The following is an 11,901-nucleotide window of genomic DNA, read 5'->3' on the forward strand; positions in this document are numbered from 1 at the left end:
CTTCAGGCAAATTCCGGGACGGTTCCTTTGAAAGGGCAAGGGCCGACTTCCTTCTCTATCGCTCCCTAATCTGATAGGACCGATCACCTGAATGTTTGGTCCCCTCCCTTCAAACCAACCAACCAACCAACATTTGAAGAGCACGGCGAAGAAGACGGGACAGGATAATAGCACATGCGCTGAAACATCGGGAATTAGCTTCTACGGTGCTAGATGGAGCCGGAAACTGTAAAAACTGTAGACGAAGACAGAAATTGAAATGCATCTGACAAATTACTGCTTACGTCATGTACAAAGTGACATGAAAAGGATGGCATAGTCTAGTTGGACTGCATCGAATCAGGCAGATGACTGACGAAAAACAAAAGCTGGCATTGTAAAGTATTATTCTACGCAAATATGAAAGCAGAAAATTAAAAAAAAAAAAAGCTTTCACGTCCATTCCAATGAAGTTTATGAAAACTGGATTGGTGGAGACAAAAATTAGAGGTAAAACCATGATATCGGGAATGCAGCGAGTGATTCTGTTGTCAAAGGGAACAAGACATTTGCGACCTCACGTGAGCTTCGCATTTACGCAGATGCGTGTTATTGGGTGACGTCAAGCACAGAACACAGGCTGAATTCCGTAATGCGGAAGCAGAAATGAATGATAAGTGGACGATGGAGTGCAGCGGAAAAAAAAATAAAAAAGAACTGTACGTGGCCTGCTCGTTATTAAATCCGCGACTGCGTGGGCCAGATTCAATTAGTGATCGACTATCAAATAGTCACCCGCGATGATGGACTTATTTATCCCTTTTGTGCGATGTCAGATAAAATGCCGCACACCGCTTTTACAATCAAAACGGGATTCCAGTATGCGTTATTAAACAGGAATTATTAACTTGTTGTTTACCATGCTTCGCCGAGACCTGGGGAAACCATTTCTAATAAACGACAAAGTCGTTATGTCTAGCCAGGAGATGGGCTCGGGAACGCAGTAGAAGCAGTCTAGCAGGCCTGTCCTGTGAAGCAGTAAAGTTTCTACTCTGTTTTTGGTATTCAGTGAAGGTGACGTGAGGTTTATACGAGGGTGAGTCAAATGAAAACCTTAAATATTTTTTTTAATATTATTGTAGAAAGCAGTATCACTTTTCAACTGATTTCCCCTACGCTCAATGCAAGTCCTCCAGCGCTTACAAAGTGCATAAATTCCTTTAGAAAAAAATTCTTTTGGTAGTCCGCGCAACCACTCATGCACCGCATGGCGTACCTCTTCATCAGAACGGAACTCCTTTCCTCCCACTGCGTATTTGAGGGGTCCAAACGTATGGAAATCACTTCGGGCAAGGTCTGGTGAGTATGGTGGATGAGGAAGACACTCAAAACGCAGGTCTGTGATCGTTGCAACTGTTGTACGGGCAGTGTGTGGCCTTGCATTGTCATGTTGCAAAAGGACACCTGCTGACAGCAATCCACGTCGCTTTGATTCGACTGCAGGCCGCAGATGATTTTTTAGGAGATCTGTGTATGATGCACTGGTGACAGTGGTCCCTCTAGGCACGTAATGCTCCAAAATGATGCCTTTTTCGTCCCAAAAGAGAGTCAATATAACCGTCCCTGTCGATGGTTCTGTTCGAAACTTCTTTGGTTTTGGTGATGAGGAATGGCGCCATTCCTTGCTCGCTCTCTTCGTTTCCGGTTGGTGGAAGTGAACCCAAGTTTCGTCCCCAGCAACGATTCTTGCAAGGAAGCCATCACCTTGTCGTTCAAAGCGCCGAAGAAGTTCTTCACAAGCATCAACACGTCGTTCTTTCATTTCAGGAATCAGCTGCCGTGGCATCCATCTTGCAGACACTGTGTGAAACCGGAGCACATCATGCACAATGTGGTGTGCTGACCCACGACTAACCTGTAAACATGCTGAAATGTCATTCAGTGTCACTCGGCGGTTTTCCTTCACTACGGCTTCAACTACTGCAATGTTCTGTGGAGTCACAACTCGTTGTGCCTGACCTGGACGAGGAGCATCTTCCACTGAAGTCACACCATTTGCGAACTTCCTACTCCATTCGTAGACTTGCAGCTGTGACAAACATGCATCACCGTACTGAACCTTGATTCGTTGATGAATTTCAATAGGTTTCACACCTTCACTACGCAAAAACCGAATAACAGAACGCTGTTCTTCCTTGGCGCAAATCACAAGTGGGGCGGCCATCTTTATATTGATACTGCGCCGATATGTGTGCATCTGCACTATGCTGCCACCTACAGGCCATTCTGCACGCTGTTTGTAGCACGCTTCCCAACTTACAGGATAACGGCGCGAAATTTCGATTTGTTATTGCAAATTTAAGGTTGTATCATATTTCACATTTGTGCGCTAGACGTTTTTCGAACTTTTAATGATGGAAAAATGTAATTTTTTTGTTACTTTGTTAAATCTTTTAGCCTTTGCTGGCTATCTTGATATATACAGGGTGTCGCACGTGAAACCAGCACGCCTCACTTACCGGTTAATCATCTCTAATGGAATTGTTTGTGAACACTGTTGGAAAGTTGGTTACATTACATATTACCGGAAAGATGAATCCAACTGTGTGTTGGTGCGTCACTTGTTGCGATAAGCTCGTGTTATTTAGGTGTTCCAGAAACGGGGCAGTTTGCTTTAGAACGGCGAACTGATATTGTAGAGTGTTGCATAAATACAGGTTCCATTAAGGAATGTAAAGAAATGGTACATGCGAAGTAACCTGGAAGTAAACTCCCCACTACCAGCAGTATTCAAGATCCCCATTCAGAACCTGCACAGAACTAGACCAACGACGGTGAGGACCCCGGAAACTACAGACAGAATTCGCACGCACATTGCGACAAGTCACAGAGTAATATCAGAAATTGAGTCCGCCTTGATGCAAAACACCTTGTTAATCATTTATTTCTTTATTATCCCAAACTAGTTTCGGCGACAAATATCACCATCAAAAATGGTTCAAATGGCTCTGAGCACTGTGGGACTTAACATCTATGGTCATCAGTCCCCTAGAACTTAGAATTACTTAAACCTAACTAACCTAAGGACAGCACACGACACCCAGTCATTACAAGGCAGAGAAAATCCCTGACCCCGCCGGCAATCGAACCCGGGAACCCGGGCGCGGGAAGCGAGAACGCTACCGCACGACCACGAGCTTCGGACAATCACCATCATCAGTGGGCTTTTTAAAATCTAAATCATGCAGAAAATAGCATGGTTATACAAACACAGTAGCACATTATTACTATTCGTCTTTTGGAATATAGTTTTCTATGGATACTTTCATACTACGTTATTTATTGTATGTTACAGCATGTTTTAAGCAATTATTGGCGCTGTTTGCGACATGTATTCTGTGCTCTTTTCTTCCGTTACCGTTTTTTTTTACTTAGCAAACATCATGTCATCTGCAACCATGTGAGCGGCTGTTAGTAATCAAATTACTAAAAGGTGAACTTTGTACATCGGCCGGCCGGTGTGGCCGAGCGGCTCTAGGCGCTTCAGACTGGAACCGCGTGCCTGCTACGGTCGCAGGTTCGAATCCTGCCTCGGGCATGGATGTGTGTGATGTCCTTAGGTTAGTAAGGTTTAAGTAGTTCTAAGGTCTAGGGGACTGATGACCTCAGCAGTTAAGTCCCATAGTATTCAGAGCCATTTGAACAATTTTTTTTTTTTTTTTTGTACGTCAGCAACATATACTTTGGGTTGTGGTAGTGTTGTGGAAACCAGTTATTTGGTGTGTACTGAGCTGTTGGTTGGCTATTCGTGTACTCACGTTCGTTGGATGGTATATGGCTGCTTTTATACACAGGAAAACAAAAGTCCCCGCAAGTCGATAACGAGGTCATGGCAGCAGGTCGGCGTATCTCGTACATCGTGTCAGCGAGTGTTAAAAGATACGAATTTAACAGTATATCGTCTGAGCTGAAACTTGAGGAACAGCAAAAAAAGAGTTTATTGTTGGCTGTTAACATTAATTGCGAACGGTTACTTTAACCTCTTTATTTACTGGATATCAGATGGTTCAAATGGCTCTGAGCACTATGGGACTTAACTACTGTGGTCATCAGTCCCCTAGAACTTAGAACTACTTAAACCTAACTAACCTAAGGACATCACACACATCCATGCCCGAGGCAGGATTCGAACTTGCGACCGTAGCGGTCGCGCGGTTCCAGACTGTAGCGCCTAGAACCGCTCGGCCACTCCGGCCGGCGGTCGAATTGTAGCCCATCGCGATTGCGGTTTATCGTATCGCGGCACTGCTGCTCGTGTTGGTCGAGATCCAATGACTTTTAGCAGAATATGGAATCGGTGGGTTCACGAGGGTAATACGGAACGCCGTGCTGTGTCCAAACGGCCTCGTATCACTAGCAGTCGAGATGACAGTCATCTTATCCGCAAGGCTGTAACGGATCGTGCAGCCACGTTTCGATCCCTGAGTCAACATATGGGGCCGTTTGCAAGACAACAACCACCTGCACGAAAAGTTCGAAGACGTTTGCAGCAGCATGGACTTCCTTTGGACGAAAAATGAAGAATATAAAAATAGTACCCCAAAGCCCGAAAGTCCCAAAAATCAAGTTGCAAATTTCATTAAAAAAAAGAAAAAAAACAAAGTTCCTTTTCGAATAACGTTGCTTGAGTAGTAGTACGTAGATAAAAAAGAAATTCAGTACCAAGTAGCTTAGTGTTTTGAAAAAGAAAAAAGTTAGAATCCCATTAGTTTCAAAATAAAATCGTAGTAGATCGCAAAGTATCGCAATTAGAAATCACGGAGTAGGACGAACGATCTCAAAGAATACTCCTTATGAGGGCTCTTAGAGAATCGTGTGTAATACCTACGAAAGAGCTACGCACTCTTAACTGTGATACGAGAGTTCGCCGGAGCAAGTTGTACCTCAGCCTGCGCTCGTATACGTGGGCGCGACGGGATTGCTTTTTTTTTAACGCTAAGGATTTGTGATCTACTACGACGCACTGAATTTGTAATAAGTAAATCAGTAACTTCAAATAGGACATAGCGTGCAATCCAGATAGTGAAAGATTCCAAATTGTCTTAAATTGAATATTTTCAGTAAAAGTCTGGACATTACCCAAAGGTACTTTGAAACCAAATTATGAGAAAAGAATTAACTTTCGTAAAACCAGTTAATGGACTCTGGAACTCGCATAATATCTTGGACCGAAGTATGTCGTTGTTGTTGTGGTCTTCAGTCCAGACTGGTTTGATGCAGCTCTCCATGCTACTCTATCCTGTGCAAGCTACTTCAGTCCAGACTGGTTTGATGCAGCTCTCCATGCTACTCTATCCTGTGCAAGCTTCTTCATCTCCCAGTACCTACTGAAACCTACATTCTTCTGAATCTGCTTAGTGTATTCATCTCTTGGTCTCCCTCTAAGATTTTTACCCTCCACACTGCCCTCTAATACTAAATTGGTGATCCCCTGATGCCTCAGAACATGTCCTACCAACCCATCCCTTCTTCTAGTGAAGTTGTGCCACAAACTTCTCTTCTCCCCAATCCTATTCAATACTTCCTCATTAGTTATGTGATCTACCCATCTAATCTTCAGCATTCTTCTGTAGCACATTTCGAAAGCTATTCTCTTCTTGTCTAAACTATTTTCACTTCCATAGTTGTCTACACACCATACAAATACTTCCAGAAACTATTTCCTCACACTTAAATCTATACTCGATGTTAACAAATTTCTCTTCTTCAGAAACGCTTTCCTTACCATTTCCAGTCTACATTTTATATCCTCTCAACTTCGACCATCATCAGTTATTTTGCTCCCCAAATAGCAAAACTCATTTACTACTTTAAGCGTCTCATCTCCTAATCTAATCCCCTCAGCATCACCCGATTTAATTCGACTACATTCCATCATCCTCGTTTTGCTTTTGTTAATGTTCATCTTATATCCTCCTTTCAAGACACTGTCCATTCCGTTCAACTGCTCTTTCAAGTCCTTTGCTGTTTCTGACTGAATTACAATGTCATCGGCGAACCTCTAAGTTTTTATTTCTTCTCAATGAATTTTAATACCTACTCCGAACTGTTTCTTTGTTTCCTTTACTGCTTGCTCAATATGCAGATTGAACAGCATCGGGGAGAGGCTACAACCCTGTCTCACACCCTTCCCAACCACTACTTGCCTTTCATACCCCTCGACTCTTATAAATGCCATCTGCTTTCTGTACAAATTGTAAATGGCCTTTCGCTCCCTGTATTTTACCCCTGCCACCTTCAGAATTTGAAAGACAGTATTCCAGTCAACATTGTCAAAAGCTTTCTCTAAGTCTACAAATGCTAGAAACGTAGGTTTGCCTTTCCTTAATCTTTCTTCTAGGATAAGTCGTAGGGTCAGTATTGCCTCACGTATTCGAACATTTCTATGGAATTCAAACTGATCTTCCCTGAGGTCAGCTTCTACCAGGTTTTCCATTCGCCTGTAAGAAATTCGCGTTAGTATTTCGCAGCTGTGACTTATTAAACTGATAGTTTGGTAATTTTCGCATCTGTCAACACCTGCTTTCTTTGGGATTGGAATTATTATATTCTTCTTGAAGTCTGAGGGTATTTCGCCTGTCTCATATATCTTGCTCACCAGATGGTAGAGTTTTGTCAGGACTGGCTCTCCCAAGGCCGTCAGTAGTTCTAATGAAATGGAATGTATATACCCTGTTATTTCATCCAAATCATACACCTATATAGGGTTCCTTGCTGGTGTTTGATTAATCCGAGTATCTTGTTTTACAGACTTATCAAGTGCCAAGTCAATATAATGAGGCACCATTTAATTTCTTTTTGTGAAAATAATTAGAAACTTTTCGTAACCATTGCAAAGTGTTATAGTAAAAGTTTGCTTACGTAGAATTCAGTCAGAGTGTAGCAAAGTTATTAGAATCTGGTAAATGGGTATACAGAGTTAGTGCAAAGAGTAATAGCTTTTGAAAGAAAACTATAGTAAGAAAGAGGTTTTCTGGAAGTGAAATATTCAGTGTCAAAAGCGTGTGCTTAAGTACATAAATGTTTTAGTATTTAAGTTTGTTGATTATGGAAAGTGCTTTTCTAAAGGTCCCCCTTGGACAAATTTTTTGGTTTCCTTAAAGTCATCTACTTCGCTTTTTCTGTTTTGAAACGTAATGTATAAGGGTGTAGTACAGCATCGTTTACGTGGAGTAATATTTATTTGAAGTAGCAACTTAATAGTAGCACGAAAGGCAAAATTCATACTTCTGCTTTTCCAGTACTTCACTGTTTCATTGCCTGGATAGGCTGGCGATCGTTAGTACATATTTTAAACTACTAAATGAACTTGTAACTGAGTTGTGCTAGCTTCAAAAAAATGCTATTCATACTGTGTTTCTTTCTAACCACTGGGTAAGATCTTAGGAAAAGAATTGAGTAGTCTGATTTACTGAGCCATCAGACACAACACACGGTCAAATCCTGTAAAAAGCGTAACTCTATTGATTAGCTTTTCCTATTAACAGAACTATCATCCCATAGCGTACTTTATTTCGAAACTAACTAAATTTAGTGAGAGGGTTATACGAGGCAACACAGAGACAGGGTTTTCTGTTATTCTGGTAAAAGCATTACAGCAGTAGTGGTAGGGTTATGTTACCAACTGGTGACTATATGTTTATTAACGTTACTATTTTACGTTCTTTTCTAGTTAGTTCATTGTTACTTGAATCTCGAGCCTGAGGCGTACCGTGCCTTAGTTGGTGTAGAACAAAAAACGACCTCTGTATACTAAATTCTAAAACAATGGTCGTTTACGCAGTCATGTCCCCGTTATTTAAATTATATAAAACTGTTATTTTTTCGCAAAATACCTGGAAAATGCTTACTTCCAGTCTTAATGTTTGGTATATGTTGGTAACACCTGGTTTCTGTGCCGAAGAGCTACAGTTTCTATTCTTTTTTTTTTTTTAGCCCAGATTTTGATTACTGAGTAATAAATACTAACAATGTTTGTGTCAGGAGTGGTGGCGTTCACCATGAGTTCTTAACTCTTCCTACCACTTTGTTGTTCTGATACTTTCAGGTTATTTGCATCATCACACTGTTTACACTTCGCAACTTCCTTTATTAAAGAAGATCCTTCGATAATAAATAACTGATAATGAAAGTATAACTTCCCAGCTCCCCTCCACCAGAATTTTGTATATGATGATGAATTAAATGTACAGTCCTGTCGTTATTCAGATGTATCTTCTTATTAGCAATTACCGATATCTACTCATTTATGTAAAATGTATTTGTCTCACTAGAAATTTTATGCAACAAAAATAATTTAATAGTAATTTTTGCTGAAGTATTTGGACATAAATATAATTACTATACATAACTCCGCCTAAGCCGGTCCCAAGCCCGGTTGTAAAAGGAGGAGGGGGAGGAGTAACACCTCGTAAAAAAACCTTGGTTCACCTGGCCCGGGTGATAGTACCTTGTGAGGGTCCCTTGCCAGGGATACGGCGAAGACCTCAACGGTAGTGAAGACGGAGATGAAGATCATCGGTACGGCGGAACTGGCGGAAGAGGCAAGCATTATCAACAAGATAAAGCATATTGAAAAGCCCAGACACGTCTGTGTGGCAACCACCGGTACTCTGGCCAGCGTCTGTTCACCATGTGAGGTGCGGCTGAACACCAAGCTCCAGGAACTAACAATCCCTGGTTCTAACTACCCAGCATTAGCTGGAACTTAATTACAAGCAGTATGATTCGTACAAGTAAAATTAATATTACCCCAGGTGGCCAATCCACTCGCCCTGTGGCGACAACCAAGCTATCGGATTCTGGGGAGCTTGGGCTCGTACGACAGAGAAAGTCGGAGTTCTCTAGTAAACGTCCACGAAAGTCCCATACATTTATTAGCACTTTTAACATTCAGACACTAATTCAGACAGGCAAACTTCATAATCTTACAACAGAACTCAACAAACAGAAAATTCAAATCCTTGCTCTCCAAGAGACCAGATTCACTGATTCAGAAACAATAGACTACAACAATTACCGTATCTTTAAAAGTAAAACAGACAAGAAAATTGGCAAAGGAGCTGCAATATTTGGCATGGCTTTTATTGTAAATAAGGACACCCTTGACTCTGTTATAGACATGAATCAAATCAGTAACAGACTAATGACCATGCGAATCAAGCACACCAACAAAATATATACATTTATTAATGTTCATGCACCTACCAACATTGCCAACAAAAAAGAACCGGAGAAGACAGAAAAATTTTGGGAAAAACTCGAAACTGAAATGTCCAAAATTCCAAAGGAGGATGTAAAAATTCTTCTAGGGGATTTCAACGCGCAAATTGGCAAAGAGAGGAAATATAAAAAAACAGTCGGTAATTACCCTGCACACAAATTCACAAACAAGAACGGCATGAGACTCATCGAGTTATGTCAGCAAAACAACCTAAAAATCGTGACAACATCACTTCGAAAAGACCCCAAGAAACAAAAAACATGGAGATCACCAAACCTTCAGCTTGGTGAATTTCAAATAGACCATGTTGCGATCTCCTATGACTTCCAGAAAGAAATACACGACGTTCAAGTCCGCAGAGGGGCAAATATAGATTCTGACCACTACCTTACCAGAGTTAAAATTAAATTCACTCCAAAAAGGAAACGCCAAAGGAAATCACCACTAATTCCCAAATTTGACTTGAAAAATATCAAGGAATCAGAAATTACAGAATCATGGGATAAACAACCAACAAACAACTGGAAAGATTTCCGAACGAAAATTATACAGAAAGCAAGAGATTTGATTCCGTTAAAGAAAATATCCAAGCATCCATGGTGGAATTCGAATTGTGATAACGCATTAGAAGAGAGACAACAAGCCTTTTTAAATTACAATTGTGACAAATCAGAAACCACACAACAAACATTTTTCAAAGTGAGAAAACAAACAGCTAAAATACTTAGACAAACTAAAAGAAAATACCTTAATGAACAGCTAAACACAATTGAAGAAAACTTTAAGAACCACAACACTCAAGATTTTTATAAAATATTCGCAAATCAAATCAAAGGATACACTCCACAAAATCTCTGCTTCCGGAAACAGAATGGAAAATTGGCACTAACTAACAAAGAAAATTGCCAAGAACTAGCTAAATATTTCTCACAACTCCTAAATTGCCCACAACCAAGTACAAGATTCCCCAGATTACAACCAGAACACACGAATGAGACTTCACTACCACCATCTCAAGAAGAAATTTATAGTCACATTAGAAAACTCAAAAATAATAAATCATCGGGAGAAGATGGAATTGTAGCTGAACTACTGAAAAACCTCGGTCCAAATTCGTTAAAAGAGATCACTAGCATCATCAAAGAAATTTGGCAGACAGAAAATATCCCAGAGGAGTGGAAGTGTGCACTAATTCACCCATTGCACAAAAAGGGAGAAAGATCAGACGTAAACAACTACAGAGGCATTTCACTTTTACCAGTTACCTACAAAATTCTATCTGCATGTCTCCTAAAGAGGGCACAAGAACAACTAGAACATACAATTTCAGACTACCAAGCAGGCTTTCGTCCTAATAGATCATGCCCGGAACAGATATTCAACCTTAAAACTATTTTAAAGATTAAAGCAATCAGGTCAAAACCAATAATCTGCACATTCGTTGATTTCAAAAAGGCATACGATTCCATAGACAGACAGTCTCTATGTCACATTCTCGAAGAACGAGGCCTCGACACTAAAACCCGAAAACTAATTGAACAAACACTAACAGAAACCAAATCAAAAATTAAATTCAGAGGGGAAATTTCGGAACCATTCTCAATTAAAACAGGAGTAAGACAAGGAGATGGGATCTCACCACTATTATTCAATATAGTTTTGGACAAAGTTATGAAAGAGTGGGAAGTAACACTAAGGAAACAAAGCTTTTGGAAGCCAATTGAACTAGGAAGAGGTAAAGGAAAATTGAACATCCCTTATTTAGCGTTTGCAGATGACTTGGCAATTATAACTGACAGTGAAGAAACAGCAGTAAAACAAATTGAGACACTTAAAGAATGTGCTGAGAAGGTTGGCCTGCAAATCTCCTTTGAGAAGACAGAATTCATCTGCTCAAAATTAGATATTTCGAAACTAAAAACAAAGTATGGTGAAATAACTAGAGTCAAGCACTTTAAGTATCTCGGTGAAGTTATTGAACCAACAGGACTTGAGAAAATAGCACAAAAAAACCGATTACAGAAAATCAAGAAAGTATTCGGACTTATTCAAAATATATATAACAAGAAATGTCTATCAAAAGGCACTAAAATCAGACACTACAACACAGTCATCAAACCAACAGTCACATATGCAAGTGAAACACTCTCCCTGAATAGAAAATTAGATTTACACGAAATTAAGAAAGTAGAGAGAAAAATTATTAGAAAAATCCTAGGACCACGATACACACAAGATGGATACAGGCTGCAGACTACCGAGACAACCGAAAAAATATCAAACATCGAGGCAGATATCAGGAAGAGGCGGATGAAGTTTTATGGACATATAGACAGATTACCTGGAAACAGGTTAACTAAACGTCTATTGGACTATATGACATCACTTAAGGCAACAATACCCTGGGTAACTGAAGTTAAGAAGGATTTGAAAAAGGCAAAAATTGACATAACAAACACATCAGACCGGGATACATTCAGAAGTTTACTCCAGAGACGGAATCTAAACCTTTCCGACCAAAGTGGACCGAAGAAAGGAAGAAGGCCTTTGGGGAGGCAATGAAGAAATACTGGGGAAATAAGAAGAACATTAAGAAATGTTAATCACCTGCTTATCGTTCTCCCATGGGGACATTCGCT

This window comes from Schistocerca piceifrons, chromosome 10 (genome assembly GCF_021461385.2).
Source record: "Schistocerca piceifrons isolate TAMUIC-IGC-003096 chromosome 10, iqSchPice1.1, whole genome shotgun sequence".
Lineage (NCBI taxonomy): Eukaryota > Metazoa > Arthropoda > Insecta > Orthoptera > Acrididae > Schistocerca > Schistocerca piceifrons.